This window comes from Hemitrygon akajei, chromosome 28 (genome assembly GCF_048418815.1).
Source record: "Hemitrygon akajei chromosome 28, sHemAka1.3, whole genome shotgun sequence".
In the NCBI taxonomy this organism is placed as follows: domain Eukaryota; kingdom Metazoa; phylum Chordata; class Chondrichthyes; order Myliobatiformes; family Dasyatidae; genus Hemitrygon; species Hemitrygon akajei.
The window spans coordinates 3,431,887-3,450,340 of NC_133151.1; the positions used below are offsets into that span (position 1 = coordinate 3,431,887).

Below are 18,454 nucleotides of genomic sequence, written 5' to 3' on the forward strand. Positions count from 1 at the left end.
TCATCGGGGTCTCTCTTCCCGCCATTACGGACATTTACACTACACGCTGCATCCGCAAAGCAAACAGCATTATGAAGGACCCCATGCACCCCTCATACAAACTCTTCTCCCTCCTGCCGTCTGGGAAAAGGCACCGAAGCATTCGGGCTCTCACGACCAGACTATGTAACAGTTTCTTCTCCCAAGCCATCAGACTCCTCAATACCCAGAGCCTGGACTGACACCTTACTGCCCTATTGTCCTGTTTATTATTTATTGTAATGCCTGCACTGTTTTGTGCATTTTATGCAGTTCTGGGTAGGTCTGGAGTCTAGGTTTTTTTCTCTCTCTCTGTTGTTTTTTACATAGTTGTCCAGTTTTTGTACTGTGTCATGTAACACCATGGTCCTGAAAAACGTTGTCTCATTTTTACTGTGTACTGTACCAGCAGTTATGGTCGAAATGACAATAAAAAGTGACTTGACTTGATAAGGGCAGGCTGTGGTCATAATCCTTCATTTGCCATTCACTTAAGATTTTGGCCAATCTACATCAAATTATAGGGTTTTTTCCCCTAATGTTAGACTCCTGTAATTCAAAATGCATGCATCTCGTCCTTGAACATACTCAGCTACTAATCATCCTCATCTGGGTAGAGAAATCCAATCATTCATGACCTCCAGGGAAGAAATTCAGCTTGTTCAACATGGGTGATTCCTTGTCTTGTGACTACTTCAAGATATTCCCCCGATGGAAATAACTCTCCGCATCTTATCCTATCAAATACTGTCAGAAACTTGCAGTTTTCAAGTGAATTCACCGTGCAATTTCCTCGAGAGTTTTAAAACATGAAAATATCCATAAACAACTTGTATTTTATTATATACATCCAACTCTAATTCAAGTTTAGGCCAGATAATTTTTTTTTTAAAAAAGGAAGAATAAAAAGATGAAGAAAAGGAAACAAACCTAGCTGACGATCAACACTGGTGCACCTCAGGGGTGTGTGCTCAGCCCACTGCTCTACTCTCTCCACACCCACGACTCTGTGGCTGGGCATAGCTCAAATGCCATCTATAAATTTGCCAATGATTCAGCCACTGTTGGCAGAATCTCAGATGGTGACGAGAGGGCGTGCAGGAGCGAGATCTACCAGCTGGTTGAGTGGTGTCGCAGCAAAAAGCTTGCACAGTAAGACCAAAGAACTGATTGTGGACTTCAGAGAGGGTAAGACGAGGGATCACACACCAGTCCTCATGGAGGGGTCAGAAGTGGAAAGGGTGAGCAACTTCAAGTTCCAGGGTGTCAATATCTCTGAGGACCTAATCTGGTTGCAACATATCGATGCAGCTCTAAAGGAGGCAAGTCAGCGACCACATTTCATTTGGAGTTTCAGGAGATTTGGTCTGTCGCCTAAAACACTTGAAAACTTCTGCAGATGTACCGTGGAGAGCATTCTGATCGGGTGCATCACCGAATGGAATGGGCGGGTGGGGACGACAGCACAGGATCACAGTGAGCTGCAGAGAGTTGTAACGCTAGTCAGCTCCATCATGGGCACCACCCTCCGTAGTATCCAGGACATCTTCAAGGAGCGATGCCCCAGAAAGGTGGCATCCATCATTAAGGACCACATCACCCAGGACATACCCTCTTCTCATTGCTACCATCAGGGAGGAGGTACAGAAGCCTGAAGGCACACACTCAGCGATTCAGGAACAGCTTCTTCCCCTCTGCCATCCGATTTCTGAATGGACATTGAACCCATGAACAATACTTCCGTTTTTTGCACTAATTTTAACATAGCTATATAATAAACATATATATATATATAAAATTCCTGTAATTCAGTATGTTTTCTATATTTATCACGTATTGCATTGTACTGCTGCTGCAAAGTTAACACATTCCACAACATATGCCGGTGATATTAAACCTGATTCTGAGATTCTGATTCGGAATTCAGGTGATCCCCTGTCTGTCCTTGTAAGCAACAGAGGATGAGAGGTGACCTGATAGAGGTGTACAAGATGATGAGAGGCATTGATCGTGTGGATAGTCAGAGGCTTTTCCCCAGGGCTGAAATGGCTAACACGAGAGGTGCTTGGAAGTAGGTACAGAGGAGATGTCAGGGGTAAGTTTTTTACTCAGAGAGTGGTGAGTGCATGGAATGGGTTGCTGGCAACAGTGGTGGAGGTGGATACGATAGGGTCTTTTAAGAGACTCCTGGACAGGTACATGGAGCTTAGAAAAATAGAGGGCTATGGGTAACCCCAGGTAATTTCTAAAGTAAGTACATGTTTGCCACAGCATTATGGGCTGAAGGGCCTGTACTGTGCTGTAGGTTTTCTGTGTTTCTAACCCATCCCTCCACTTCCTCTTCCAGGTCATTTATAAAAATCACGAAGAGTAAGAGTCCCAGAACAGATCCCTGAGGCACCCCACTCCATGACTGGAGGTGACTGACCTCCACGCAGAATATGACCCGCCTACAACCACTCTTTGCCTTCTGTGGGCAACCCAATTCTAGATCCACAAAGCAAGGTCCCCTTAGATCCCATGCCTCCTTACTTTCTCAATAAGCCTTGTACGGGGTACGTTATCAAATGCCTTGTTGAAATCCATATACACTACATCTACTGCTCTACCTTCATCAATGTGTTTAGTCACATCCTCAAAAAATTCAACCAGACTCGGAAAGCACGACCTGCCTTTGACAAAGCCATGCTGACTACTCCTAATCATATTATGCCTCTCCCAATGCTCATAAGTCCTGCCTCTCAGAATCTTCTCCATCAACTTACCAACCACTGATGTAAGACTTACTGGTCTATAATTTCCTGGGCTATCTCTACTCCGTTTCTTGAATTAGGGAACATCTGCAACCCTCCAATTCTCCAGAACCTCTCCTATCCACTTTGATGATGCAAAGATCATCGCCAGAGGCTCAGCATTCTCCTTCCTTGCCTACCACAGTAGCCTGGGGTACATCTCGTCCAGTCCTGGTGACTTGTCCAGCCCTGTATCACTTTCGCCAATCACCTTTCCAGCTCTTAGCTTCATCCCACCCACTCCGGTCTACTCCTATCATTTTACATTTCCCCCTCCCCCCACTACTTTCAAATCTCTTACTATCTTTCCTTTCAGTTAGTCCTGACGAAGGGTCTCTGCCCGAAACGTCGACAGTGCTTCTCCCTATAGATGCTGCCTGGCCTGCTGTGTTCCACCAGCATTTTGTGTGTGTTGTTGACTTGTCCATCTTGATGTTTTCCAAAAGCTCCAACACATCCTCTTTCTTAATGTCTTTTTGCTCAAGCTTTTCAATCCGCTGCAAGTCATGCCTACAATCACCAAGATCCTTTTTCCTAGTGAATACTGAAGCAAAGTACTCATTAAGTACCTCTGCTATCTCCTCAGGTTCCATGCACACTTTTCCACTGTCACACTTGATTGGTCCTATTCTCTCACGTCTTATCCTACTTCTAGAATGCCTTGGGGTTTTCCTTAATCCTGTCTGCCAAGGCCTTCTCATGGCCCCTTCTGGCTCTCCAAATTTCATTCTTAAGCTCTTTCCTGATAGCCTTATAATCTTCTAGATCTCTATCATTACCCAGTTTTTTGAACCTTTCGTAAGCTCTTCTTTTCTTCTTGACTAGATTTACAACAGCCTTTGTACACCACGGTTCCTGTACCCTACCATCCTTTCCCTGTCTCATTGGAATGTACCTATGCAGAACTCCACACAAACATCCACTGAACATTTGCCACATTTCTGCCCTAAGAACATCTGTTCCCAATTTATGCTTCCAAGTTCCCGCCTGATAGCTTCGTATTTCCCCTTACTCCAATTAAACGCTTTCCTAACTTGTCTATTCCTATCTCTCTCCAATGCTATTGTAAAGGAGATAGAATTGTGATCACTGTCTCCAAAACACTCTCCCACTGAGAGACCTGACACCTGACCAAGTTCATTTTCCAATACCAGATCAAGTACAGCCTCTCCTCTTGCAGGCTTATCTACATATTATGTCAAGAAACCTTCCTGAACACACTTAACAAACTCTGGGATAGTCTCTTAAAAGACCCTAATGTATCTGCTTCCACCATTGCCGCTGGCAGCCCATTCCACGTACTCACTATTCTCTGCATAAAAAACTTACCCCCGACATCTCCTCTGTACAGTACCTACTTCCAAGCACCTTAAAACTGTGCCCTCTCATGTTAGCCATTTCAGCCCTGGGATCAAGTCTGTGACTATCCACTCGTTCAATGCCTCTCATCATCTTATACACCTCCATCAGGTCACCCCTCATCCTCCGTCGCTCCAAGGAGAAAAGGCCGAGTTCACTCAACCTATTCTCATAAGGCATGCTCCCCAATCCAGGCAATATCCTTGTAAATCTCCTCTGTACCCTTTGTATGGTTTCCATGTCCTTCCTGTAGTGAGGCGACCAGAACTGAGCACAGTAGTCCAAGTGGGGTCTGACCAGGGTCCTAAATAGCTGCAACATTACCTCTCAGCTACTAAACTCAATCCCATGGTTGATGAAGGCCAATGATCCTATGAAGAGTCAACCTATAGCCGGGGAAGTGATGACCCCCTTCTGTTAGACTTTTTGTGGAAACTTAATTTTTATTCTTTCTACTTCTCGTCTATTATTTGTATGTCTGTGCACTAGTAATGCTACTGTAACACTGTGATCTCCTTTGGGATCTATAAAGTATCTATCTTCCACAAAACCAGACATGAAACCGGAGAGAGAGAAAAAAACAAACCTGTATTTCTAATGGGCAAACACGAGGAAATCTGCAGATGCTGGAAATTCAAGCAACACACACAAAATGCTGGTGGAACACAGCAGGCCAGGCAGCATCTATAAGGAGAAGCACTGTCGACGTTTTGGGCCAAGACCCTTCGTCAGCACTGAAAGAAAAGATGGTAAGAGATTTGAAAGTAGGAGAGGGAGGAGGAGATGTGAAATGATAGGAGAAGACCGGAGGGGGTGGGATGGAGCGAAGAGCTGGAAAGGTGATTGGCAAAAGGGCCACAGAGATGGAGAAGGGAAAGGATCATGGGACGGGAGGCCTCGGGAGAAAGAAAGGGGGCGGGGAGCACCAGAGGGAGATGGAGAACAGGCAGAGTGATGGGCAGAGAGAGAAAGGGGGGGAAGGGGGAAAATAAAAATAAATCAGGGATGGGGTAAGAAGGGGAGGAGGGGCATTAACGGAAGTTAGAGAAGTCAATGTTCATGCCATCAGGTTGGAGGCTACCCAGCCGATATATAAGGTGTTGTTCCTCCAACCTGAGTGTGGCTTCATCTTGACGGTAGAGGAGGCCATGGATAGACATATCAGAATGGGAATGGGACACTGGGAGATCCTGCTTCCTCTGGCAGACAGAGAACTGGTTCCCTTCTCCAGCTCTGTATCCCTTTCTCCAATCACCTTTCCAGCTCTCAGCTTCACCCCACCCCCTCCGGTCTACTCCTATCATTTCGCATTTCCCCCTCCCCCTCCTACTTTCAAATCTCTTACTATCTTTCCTTTCAGTTCGTCCTGACGAAGGGTCTCGGCCCGAAACGTCGACAGTGCTTCTTCCTAGAGATGCTGCCTGGCCCGCTGTGTTCCACCAGCATTTTGTGTGTGTTGCTTGTTGCTTAAGAAAACAATTGAAGCAAATCATTTGATCCAAAATTTTGTGATTTGGGATCAACTGCATCTATAATCCTAATCCTATTTCTATGTCTCCTCCCTTTGTACTTCTTTTCATTTCATCAGCCATTTTTACGACCAAATTGTGGTAAAGCACACCTCAGAGTATTAAACTCACGCAGCACAGAAACTGGTTCTGTGGATAATCATGTTCACGACGAACAATGATAAGTCAATATTAGCTTCACGGAACAACACACACAAAATGCTGTTGGAACGCAGCAGGCCAGGCAGCGTCTATAGGGAGAAGCACTGTCGACGTTTCGGGCCGAGACCCTTCGTCAGGACTCAAAACAGGTTCAATACCGCCCCCTGCTGACCAGGAGGATTCAGGAGAGTGGTCCCAACATCTAAAACAGGTTCAATACCGCCCCCTGCTGACCAGGAGGATTCAGGAGAGTGGTCCCAACATCTAAAACAGGTTCAATACCACCCCCTGCTGACCCGGAGGATTCAGGAGAGTGGTCCCAACATCTAAAACAGGTTCAATACCGCCCCCTGCTGACCAGGAGGATTCAGGAGAGTGGTCCCAACATCTAAAACAGGTTCAATACCGCCCCCTGCTGACCAGGAGGATTCAGGAGAGTGGTCCCAACATCTAAAACAGGTTCAATACCGCCTCCTGCTGACCAGGAGGATTCAGGAGAGTGGTCCCAACATCTAAAACAGGTTCAATACCGCCCCCTGCTGACCAGGAGGATTCAGGAGAGTGGTCCCAACATCTAAAACAGGTTCAATACCGCCTCCTGCTGACCGGGAGGATTCAGGAGAGTGGTCCCAACATCTAAAACAGGTTCAATACCGCCTCCTGCTGACCAGGAGGATTCAGGAGAGTGGTCCCAACATCTAAAACAGGTTCAATACCGCCCCCTGCTGACCAGGAGGATTCAGGAGAGTGGTCCCAACATCTATAACAGGTTCAATACCGCCCCCTGCTGACCAGGAGGATTCAGGAGAGTGGTCCCAACATCTAAAACAACACACACAAAATGCTGTTGGAACGCAGCAGGCCAGGCAGTATCTATAGGGAGAAGCACTGTCGACGTTTCGGGCCGAGACCCTTCGTCAGGGGTTCATGGGTTCATTTTATCGGCAAAGTATGCATGTGCAGTACAACTCTGACACCCGCCTTCTCCAGATAGCCACGGAATACAGAAAAGTGGAAAGGCATCAACCCCGTCCCTGCGTGAAAAGGAAAAAAAAGAAGCAAAAACCCGCCAATCCCAAACCCCAAGCCCCTCCCTCGCAAAGAAAATACCTGATCCATAGTTTTTCGTACCACGTTGGATGCAAATGGATTTTCCAAAGGTAATTTGTACCTTGCCCCATCCCCGTAAATAATTTGAGAATATTGAAATCACAGAATATTGACAGATTGAGAGGAGGAAATCCAGCCCATTAGGTCCCTCACTAAGAAGAATCGAGCCAGACTCACTTGGGAGTGCTTGTGCATGAATCGCAAAAAGTTGGCTTGCAGGTACAGCAGGTTATTAAGAAGGCAAATGGAATGTTGGCCTTCATTGCTGGAGGGATTGAATTCAAGAGCAGGGAGGTTATGCTGCGACTGTACAGGGTACTGGTGAGGCCGCACCCGGAGTACTGTGTGCAGTTCTGGTCTCCATACTTGAGGAAGGATATACTGGCTTTGGAGACAGTGCAGAGGAGATTCACCAGGTTGGTTCCAGAGATGACGGGGTTAACCTATATGGAGAGATTGAGTTGCCTGGGACTATACTCTCTGAAGTTCAGAAGAATGAGGGGGGATCTTATAGAAACATACAACATTTTGAAAGGGATAGATAAGATAGAAGTAGGAAAGCTGTTTCCATTGGTAGGTGAGACTAGAACTAGGGGACATTGCCTCAAGATTCAGGGGAGAAGATTTAGGACGGAGATGAGGAGAAACTGCTTTTCCCAGAGAGTGGTGAATCTGGAATTCTCTGCCCAGGGAAGCAGTTGAGGCTTCCTCACTGAATATATTTAAGATACAGTTCGATACAAGGGGTGATTGATAAGTTTGTGGCCTAAGGTCGAAGGAGTCAATTTTAGAAAACCTAGCACATTTATTTTTCAACATAGTCCCCTCCTACATTTTCACACTTAGTCCAGCAGTCGTGGAGCGTACGGATCTTGGACCTCCAGAAAGTGTCCACAGCAGGGGTGATTGATAAGTTCGTGGCCTAAGGTAGAAGAAGATGGGTTATACAGCTCGTGTTACATGCACAACTCTTTGAGTGATGATGCAGAAAGTTTGAAGCTAATAACTCATCTCCTTCTACCTTAGGCCACGAACTTATCAATCACCCCTGCTGTGGACACTTTCTGGAGGTCCGAGATCCATAGTGGGGGAATTAAGGGTCATGGGGAAAAGGCAGGTAGATGGAGCTGAGTTTACGGACAGATCAACCATGATCTTATTGAAGGGCGGAGCAGGCTCGACGGGCCGGATGGCCGACTCCTGCTCCTATTTCTTATGCTCATTCTGAAACAAAAGCTGATAAATAATACTTAGTAGGAACTGAATTAACAACATAAAACACTTCTGCATTTGAAAGTATTTCCTCTTCCTCGAATTTTGATCTCATTTAGAGGATTTGATTCAATTCTGATAGTCACGTTCTATAGTTCCTTTCCATTTGGACCATTGAATCTATGCTATCTCATTCCTTCAGTAACATCCCCTGTAACTTGCTCTTCGCTTATTGCCTGACAATTCCACTGTGCACCTGCATTCGGGCATTTATTTTCACAGTGGTCAATTATCTTTCGTATTTGGGCGTACAGGAGCGAGAAGGATCAGCTGGTTGAGTAGTGTCACAGTAACAACCTTGCAGATTGTCAGCGGGACCAACGAATTGACGGTGGACTTCAGAAAGGGTGAGATGAGGGAACACACACCAAGCTTCATCGAGGGATCAGAAGTGGAGAGAGAGTGAGCAATTTCAAGATCCCAGGTGTCAGCATCTCTGAGGATCTAACCGGGTCCTGACAGATCGATGCGGCCACAGCGAGGGTGCTACAGTGGCCATATTTCATTAGGGGTTTGAGGAGATCGGATATGACACCTAAAACACTCGAAAACCTCTACAGATATAAAACAGAGATTCCTGACGAAGGGTCTCGGCCCGAAACGTTGACCGCTCGTTTCCACAGATGCTGCCCGACCTGCTGAGTTCCTCCGGCCTGTTTGTACGTGTTGAGTATTCTGACTGGCTGCATCACTGTCTGGTGGGCTGGAGGATACAGCGCAGGATCGAAATAAGCTGCACAGGTTGTAAACTCAGTCAGCTCCATCATGGGCACTAGTCCTCGTAGTATCCAGGACATCTTCAAGGAGTGGTACCTCAAAAAGGCGGCGTCCATCTTTAAGGACCCTCATCACCCAGGACATGCCCTCTTCTCATTGCTACCATCAGGAAGGAGGTACAGGAGCCTGAAGGCACACACTCAACGATTCAGGAACAGCTTCTTCCCCTCTGCCATCAGGGAGGAGGTACAGGAGCCTGAAGACACACACTCAGCGATTCAGGAACAGCTTCTTCCCCTCTGCCATCAGGGAGGAGGTACAGGAGCCTGAAGGCACACACTCAATGATTCAGGAACAGCTTCTTCCCCTCTGCCATCAGGGAGGAGGTACAGGAGCCTGAAGGCACACACTCAATGATTCAGGAACAGCTTCTTCCCCTCTGCCATCAGGGAGGGGGTACAGGAGCCTGAAGGCACACACTTAACGATTCAGGAACAGCTTCTTCCCCTCTGCCATCAGGGAGGAGGTACAGGAGCCTGAAGGCACACACTCAATGATTCAGGAACAGCTTCTTCCCCTCTGCCATCAGGGAGGGGGTACAGGAGCCTGAAGGCACACACTCAACGATTCAGGAACAGCTTCTTCCCCTCTGCCATCAGGGAGGAGGTACAGGAGCCTGAAGGCACACACTCAATGATTCAGGAACAGCTTCTTCCCCTCTGCCATCAGGGAGGGGGTACAGGAGCCTGAAGGCACACACTTAACGATTCAGGAACAGCTTCTTCCCCTCTACCATCAGGAAGGAGGTACAGGAGCCTGAAGGCACAAACTCAGCGATTCAGGAACAACCTTTTCCCCTCTGCCATCCGATTCCTGAATGGACATCAAACCCGTGAACACAACCTCACAAACTGAACAAATTTATCAAAAGTTGAAAGTCATCAAGATTCATCAAATTTAACAAAAGTTAACGAATTCCACGACATAAGCCGGTGATATTAAACCTGATTCTGACACCGGAGCTCCTGAAGAAACACATGCAGTCACAAGGGAGTGCCTGCAAACTCCACACGGACAGCACTGGAAGTTGGGACTGAACATAGATCGCAGAAGCTGCGAGCCAATAGGTCGACAAATTGTGCCGCGACATGCTTTAGAAAGCTTCTAAATGTCCCGCAAAAGGCGGAGGGAAGATATACAAGAATGGGTCCAGAGGTGAAGGATTTCCACTGTTATTCTTCTTGTGGCAAAGCAGTGTCCAAGTGGTTCAATTTAATATCATAGAGTGTGTACAGTATACAACCTGATATTCTTACTCTGCACAGACATCCACGAAACAAAAACACCAAAGAATGAATGACAGAAACATCAGATCCCCGACGACCCTCTCCCCTCTCCCACGCACAAGTAGCAACAGAAGCCTCGACCTTCCCCCCCACTTGCGCCGGCAGAAGCTCCGACCCCCCACCCCCCACCCCCAAAGACACCCTGATCTAGAGCCCGTGAAAGACGACAGTCCATAACCCAGCACGTCAGCAGCTCAGAGCAGCTCTCCCTCACCAGCGAGGGAGGGAGTGAGGTCGCACCCCCCCCACACAGAAACGAGAGCGGGAGACGAGCAACTCGCTGTCCCCCATATCACCCTCGACTTGCACAACGCTTTGACGGGTTCAACTTCTGCCGCTGCCTGTAAGGAGTTCGTACGTTCTCCCCTGTGACCGCGTGGGTCCCCCCCCCCCCCCACTCCGCTTTCCAAAGACAACAGGGCTAGTAGGTCAATCGGTCACCTGAGTGGCGCAGGCTCGTTGAGCCAGAAGGACCTGTTACCCAGCTGTGCCTCTAAATAAATTTGGAAACAAATGTTGATGGTTTGCGATCATCATTTGCAAATAACGGAGCTCCTGAAGAAACACATGCAGTCACAAGGGAGTGCCTGCAAACTCCACACGGACAGCACTGGAAGTTGGGACTGAACATAGGTCGCAGAAGCTGCGAGCCAATAGGTCGACAAATTGTGCCGTGACATGCTTTAGGAAGCTTCTGAATGTCCCGCAAAAACTGCTCCAAAAATTTGCAATCATGTCACAGATTTAAATAGTATCAAAGCTCTTAGCAGCTTTAGTCTTTATCTATTGACTGAGATACAGCGGGGAGGAGGTCCTTCTGGCCCTTTGAGCCAGGCTGCCCAGCAACCCCTGATGTAATCCTAGCCCAATCACAAGACAATTTACAATGACCAATCAACCTACCAACTGGCACGTCTTTGGATTGTGGGAAGAAACCCTTGACTTACTCCTAGCCCAATCACAAGACAATTTACAATGACCAATCAACCTACCAACCGGCACGTCTTTGGATTGTGGGAAGAAACCCTTGACTTACTCCTAGCCCAATCACAAGACAATTTACAATGACCAATCAACCTAACAACTGGCACGTCTTTGGATTGTGAGAGGCAACCCCTGATTTTAACCTAAGCCAATCACGGGACGGTTTACAATGACCAATGACCAGTATGTCTTTGGACCGTGGGAGGAAACCGGAGCACCCGGAGGAAACCCACACGGTCACGGGGGAGAACGTACAAACTCCTCGCAGGCAGCGGCAGGAATTGAACCCGGGTTGCCAGTACTATAAACCGTCGTGCTAACCACTACGCCATCGTGCTGGGCAAAGCTGTGCAATGGCAGGTATTTTTTTCAAAGTACCGTAGATTCCAGACTACAGAGCGCACCTGATTAAAAGCCGCAGGCTCTAATTTTAGAAATAAAATCAATTTTGTACTTGTACAGGCCGCACCGGATTTTAGGCCGCACCAGATTTTCGGCCGCAGGTGTCCCACGTTGTAATATGAGATATTTACACAGAAAGATATTACACGTGAGGATTTTTTAACTTTTAATTCAATCCATATGGTAACATAAACAAATACATATTGCAAATGCTTTTTTTCGAACCGTGCCCGTAACGCGGCTACTTTTAAATATACGTTGCGTATACTTCTTTACTGAACAACATTCCAATATCTCCTAACGACTGGTAAAAAATATATATACTGCAGCCTACCAGGAAAAGTTATTGATCGCCTTTAACTTAAAAGCAGCGTTTTCGCTCTGCTGCTCGCCCCCCCTCCTTCCCGTTTATCGCAAACTGGTATCCCACAAGACGCGGCGAAACCGGGTGTGACGTCATAGCATCCCGCGATGTAGTACAGAAAACAAATATAGTTAAAACAGTTCTAACTTTAACTAACAAATGAATTACTAAGCGAAAATATTATAAACTAAATAACTGCCATAAACGCAGCACAATGCTTTTCTTCGAGTGTTTTCCATGTTGATGAGGGTGAGTACAAATGACTGATTTACAATCATTTAATTGTGAAAGTGCGCTTGATTTATCGTACAATTTCATTGGACCTCTGTGAACTACTCATCAATTTTATTGGTCTACTGTTACGAGGCAAAATGTTTTTGGCGGCATGAAAAAAAAACATGCATTAGCCGCACCGTAGTAAAGGCCGCAGTGTTCAAAGCTGTTCAAAATGTGGGAAAAAAGTAGCGGCTTAAAATCCGGAATCTACGGTACATTTATTAACAGAGATTGTATATTTTATACCTTGAGATTTTTGTCTCCTTACAGGCAGCCACAAAGCAAAGAAACCCAGTAGGGCCCATAACAACAAAAGAAAACTGTCAAACACCCAAATTCACAGATGACACAACTTTGATCGGCCTTCTTTCTAGTGGGGATGGGACACCCTACAGAGGAGAGGTTGACACCCAGACACAATGGTGCCAGGATAACAACCTCAATGTCTAAAAACAAAAGACCTGATCGTGGATTACAGGAGGAATGGAGACAGGCTCAGCCCGATCAACGTCAATGGGACTGCGGTTGAGAGGGTGAGTAGTTTCAAGTAGTATACACGTCACCGATGATCTCACCTGAACTGTACACACCGGCTGTGTGGCAAAATAGAAGAGCAGATTATTATTTTAAGTGGTGAAAGATGGCAGCACGCTGCTGTGCAGAGGGACTTGGGAGTGCTTGTTCATGAATTGCAAAAAGTTGGCTTGCAGGTACAACAGGTTATTAAGAAGGCAAACGGAATGTTGGCCTTCATTGCTGGAGGGATTGAATTCAAGAGCAGGGAGGTTATGCTGCAACTGTACAGGGTACTGGTGAGGCCGCACCTGGAGTACTGTGTGCAGTTCTGGTCTCCATACTCGAGGAAGGAAATACTGGCTTTGGAGGCAGTGCAGAGGAGGTTCACCAGCTTGATTCCAGAGATGAAGGGGTTAACCTATGAGGAGAGATTGAGTCGCCTGGGACAATACTCTCTGGAATTCAGAAGAATGAGAGGGGATCTTATAGAAACATACAAAATTTTGAAAGGGATAGATAAGATAGAATTAGGAAAGTTGTTTCCATTGGTAGGTGAGACTAGAACTAGGGGACACAGCCTCAAGATTCAGGGGAGAAGATTTAGGACGGAGATGAGGAGAAACTGTTTTTCCCAGAGAGTGGTGACTCTGTGGAATTCTCTGCCCAGGGAAGCAGTGGAGTCTTCTTCACTAAGAATCAGTTAGATAGGTTTTTACATAGTGGGGCAATTAAGGGTTATGGGGAAAAGGCAGGTAGATGGAGCTGAGTTTACGGACAGATCAGCCATGATCTTATTGAATGGCGGAGCAGGCTCGATGGGCCGGATGGCCGACTCCTGCTCCTATTTCTTATGTTCTTATGTTTTTATGTTCTTAAAAAAAAAAAGCACAACAGTGTCTCTTCCACCTCAGGTCAATGAAGGAGTTCGGCATGAGCCCCTAAATCCTTCTACAGAGGCACCACTGAGAGCATCCTGACTGGCTGTATCACTGCCTGGTACGGGAACTGCACCAACCTCGATCGCTGAGCACTGCGGAGAGTGATACGGACAGCCCAGCGCACCTGTGGACGTGAACTTCCCTCCATTGAGGACGTTTACAGCAGCAGGTGCGTAAAGAAGGCCTGGAAGATCACCGGGGACACCAGTCACCCCGACCGTAAACTGTCTCAGCTGCTTCCGTCTGGCAAACGGTCCCGCAGTATTGAAGGCAGGACCGACAGGCTACGGGACAGCTTCTTTCTACAAGCCACTAGACTCTTAAATCCCATGTCTGTACATTGCAACGGAGTGATGGCAAAGATTTTTGTTCCCTCACATCGTGGGATGGATGTAAGAGTTAAATAAATTCTAATTCTAATAGTGCATTGATAATCGGGAATTCACCGATTGCAAGACTGATAGTGAATCAGGACTTCCAGAGGTTTTGGCACTTAAGGGAAGGTAATCTTTGATACTCAAAGCTGCTACGCAGGTTGACTCTGTGGTTAAGAAGGCATACAGTGCATTGGCCTTCATCAACCATGGGATTGAGTTTAAGAGCCGAGAGGTAATGTTGCAGCTATATAGGACCCTGGTCAGACCCCTCTTGGAGTACTGTGCTCAGTTCTGGTCGCCTCACTGCAGGAAGGATGTGGAAACTATAGAAAGGGTGCAGAGGAGATTTACAAGGACGCTGCCTGGATTGGGGAGCATGCCTTATGAGAATAGGTTGAGTGAACTTGGCCTTTTCTCCTTGGAGTGAAGGAGGATGAGAGGTGACCTGATAGAGTTGTATAGGATGATGAGAGGCATTGATCGTGTGGATAGTCAGAGGCTTTTTCCCAGGGCTGAAATGGCTAACATGAGAGGGCACAGTTTTAAGGTGCTTGGAAGTAGGTACAGAGGAAACGTCAGGGGTAAGTTTTTTATGCAGAGTGTGGTGAGTGTGTGGAATGGGCTGCCAACGATAGTGGTGGAGGCAGATACGATAGGGTCTTTTAAGAGACTCTACAGGTACATGACAGGTACATGGAGCTCAGAAAAACAGAGGGCTATGGGTAACCCTAGGTAATTTCTAAAGTAAGGACATGTTCGGCACAGCTTTGTGGGCCGCAGGGCCTGTATTGTGCCGTAGGTTTTCTATGTTCTATAATCGTCAGGGTTCAAGGAAGGAGTAGAGTAGTAGGCCAGGATTGTTCTGCAAAGAACGGGCATGGAGCTGGAAGGACCAAATGGCTTCCTCAGTTCAGAACCAGAATCTGGTTTGACATCACCGGCAGACGCTGTGAAATTTGTCAGCTTGGCGGCTCCAGTAAAATGCACGAACAGAGAAAGACTGGGAATTCCGGAGGCCGTACAGGAACGAGATATACCAGCTGGTTGAGGGGTGTCGCGGCAACAACTGCGCACTCAACGTCAGCAAGACCAAAGAACTGAATGTGGACTTCAAAAAGGGTAGGATGAGGGAACATGACTCGGTCCTCCTGGAGGGATCTCGGCTGTGTGCTGAAAAAGGCACAATGGCGCCTCTTTCACCTCAGACGGTTGAGGAAGTTTGGTGTGGGCCCCCAAATCCTAAGAACTTTCTACAGGGGCACAACCGAAAGCACGCTGATTGGCTGCATCACTGCCTGGTACGGGAACTGTACCTCCCTCAATCGCAGGACTCTGCAGAGAGTGGTGCGGGCAGCCCAGCGCATCTGTAGATGTGAACTACCCGCTATTCAGGACATTTACAGAGACAGGTGTGTAAAAAGGGCCCGGAGGATCACTGGGGACCCGAGTCACCCCAACCACAAACTGTTCCAGCTGCTACCATCCGGGAAACGGTACCGCAGCATAAAAGCCAGGACCAACAGGCTCCGGGACAGCTTCTTCCACCAGGCCATCAGAATGATTAATTCATGCTGACACAACTGTATTTCTATGTTATATTGACTGCCCTGTTGTACATAATATTTATTATAAATTACTATAAATTACACATTTAGACGGAGACGTAACGTAAAGATTTTTACTCCTCATGTATATGAATGATGTAAGTAATAAAATCAATTCAATTCTATTCAAGTGGAGAGAGTGAGCAGTTTCAAGTTCCTGGGTGTCAAGATCTCTGAGGACCTGACCTGGCCCCAACACATCGATGCGGCTACAAAGAAGACAAGACAGCGGCTATATTTCATTAGGAGTTCGAGGAGAATTGGTTTGTCACCAAAGACACTCGCAAATTTCCACAGATGTACCGTGGAGAGCATTCTGACTGCATCACCATCTGGTATGGGGGAGGTGGGTGGCTACTGCACAGGATCGAAAGAAGCTACAAAGAGTTGTAAAATTAGTCAGTTCTATCACGGGCGCCAGCCTCCGTAGTATCCAAGACATCTTCAAGGAGCGATGCCTCAGAAATGTGACGTCCATCATTAAGGACCCCAGCACCCAGGACATGCCCTCTTCTCATTGTTACCATCAGGGAGGAGGTACAGGAGCCTGAAGACACACACTCAACGATTCAGGAACAGCTTCTTCCCCTCTGCCATCAGGGAGGATGTACAGGAGCCTGAAGGCACACACTCAACGATTCAGGAACAGCTTCTGCCCCTCTGTCACCCGATTCCTAAATGGACATTGAACCCATGAACATTACCTCACTTTTAATATATCTGTTTTTGTACTACTCTTAATTTAACTATTTAATATACAGATATATACTTAATTGATTTATTTACTTTTTCCTCTATTATTATTTATTGCATTGTACTGCTGCCACTCAGTTAACAAATTTCATGGCACGTGCCGGTGATATTAAACCTGATTCTGATTCTGAAGAATATAAATATTAAACAGTTGAACTAAATAAGTCGTGCAAAAATAGAAACAAGAAAGTAGTGAGGTAGTGTTCTTGGGTTCAATGTCCATTCAGAAATCAGATGGCAGAGGGGAAGAAGCTGTTCCTGAATCGCTGAGTGTGTGTCTTCAGGCTCCTGTACCTCCTTCCTGATAGTAGTAATGAGAAGAGGGCACGTCCTGGGTGATGGATGCCCTTGTTGGGCATCGCTCTTTGAAGATGTCCTGGATCCTACTTAGTTCCATGATGGAACTAAGTTTACAGCTTTCTGCGACTTATTTTGATCCTGCGCAGAAGCCCCCTACCCCCCCTACCAATGGTGATGCAATCAATTAAAGTACTCTACAGCTTTCCGACTGTATTCGCCTTGGGTTTATGTGATTCAGAAGATCCCTTTTCAGACCAGAAATTAATGCATTAACAAAAGCGGTACTCCATCACTCAACTTGGAACTCAAAGCAGTTTACGAGCTTCCTGGAAGTGGGAGAGGCTCAGATCATAAAAAAAAAGGAACTTGCCTCAAAGAAAGGGCTATATTCTGATCTCAAATCCGCATCAACATTTTTTGTAACGCGACGCCCTGTTTGAGAGTTTTACTGCTGTGCTGTGGGAGTCTCGTTTTAGCGGTTCGGGACAAGCAGGTTGTTCCGCTTTCGGTTTGGGTTTGAGCTGAGATAAGGGGTCTCGTCATCCAGCTTAGGAACGTGGTGTCGGCCAGTCAGGATGGTGGAACTGGGAGAAGGTTCTAGAGAGCGCTGGGCGGAGAGGTCGTGTGATGGACGCCGGTGTGGGCCGCGGTCTTTTTTTGGCGGGGGCCGGGAGAGGACAGGAGGGAAGATGGCTGAGGCTGACGTCCCTGCTGCACAAGGTGCTTTGTGCAGGCTTCACGGAGGGAGGGCCAATACTCCCGCGGGAGAGCCCGTTTGTTCAAGATGGATTATGAGCGACATTCGAAGATGGTAACACACTCAAAATGCTGGAGGGACTCAGCAGGTCAGGCAGCACCTATGGAAGAGGGTACAGTCGATGTTTCGGGCCCAGACCCTTGCTTTTGCACAGACTGAGAGTCCAGCACGGGAATTAAAGACAACTTCAAGATGAGCTCCAACTTATTTAACCGCTGAATTATGACAGGTCCTTTATCCTTTTAACTGTTTGGTTAAGTTAACATTCTTAAATATACTTTTTTTTATAAGTGTATGTAGTGTACGGTCTGTTATTTCTTGTCGACGGGCTATTGCCGGGGGGGGGGGGGGCGCAGTAAATCGCACGGCGTTGAAATCCCAGTCTCACGGGTTTGGCGGGACCCAATTCATACTGACCCTAGACGTATGGAGTTTGAGAAAGGAGCTTCCCTCACAGCTGAGTCTGGTGGCTGGTAGCGAGGGGCCAAACGAGCATGCCCGGCCAAAACACGGTTTCACAAACGCTGGTTAAAAGCAGACATTCGGCTAAACAAGTACCGAGAGAAGGCCACTCTGCCCACCTCTCCCATGCCCGCCCTGACTGAGGAGTACGTCACACGGCGAGGAGATTTCAAATCAAAGTTAACATCCTGATCCGAAAGAAACATTGCAAAAAAAATGCCAGACTTACTTGCCGAGCTCTTCGGTTTTTAATGATTATCGGCAGACGGAGGACTGATGCGTTCTGGGCGAGCACACAGATCCAAATGGGGTGTGGAGAGGTTAAAAAAGGAAGAAAACTTGGTCACTTGTAAAACTTGGAAACCGGTTTCCCCTGTTTCTTATAACCTGCTTCTTAAAAAGTGATCTCACAGATTACACGTGTGTTTTTTTTTTAA

The 18,454-nt window shown here is 46.9% G+C and overlaps 1 protein-coding gene across 1 annotated transcript in view; it reads right to left on the reverse strand.

Annotated features, from left to right (window-relative positions):
- The window catches only part of LOC140717626 (uncharacterized), a 129,369-nt gene extending 111,046 nt beyond the window's left edge, over positions 1 to 18,323 (reverse strand). The window contains exon 1 of the mRNA XM_073031215.1: positions 18,247 to 18,323. The gene's annotated coding sequence lies outside the window, so the exon portion shown is untranslated. The remainder of the gene's footprint in view (positions 1 to 18,246) is intronic.
- Between the last annotated feature and the right edge of the window lie 131 nt (positions 18,324 to 18,454).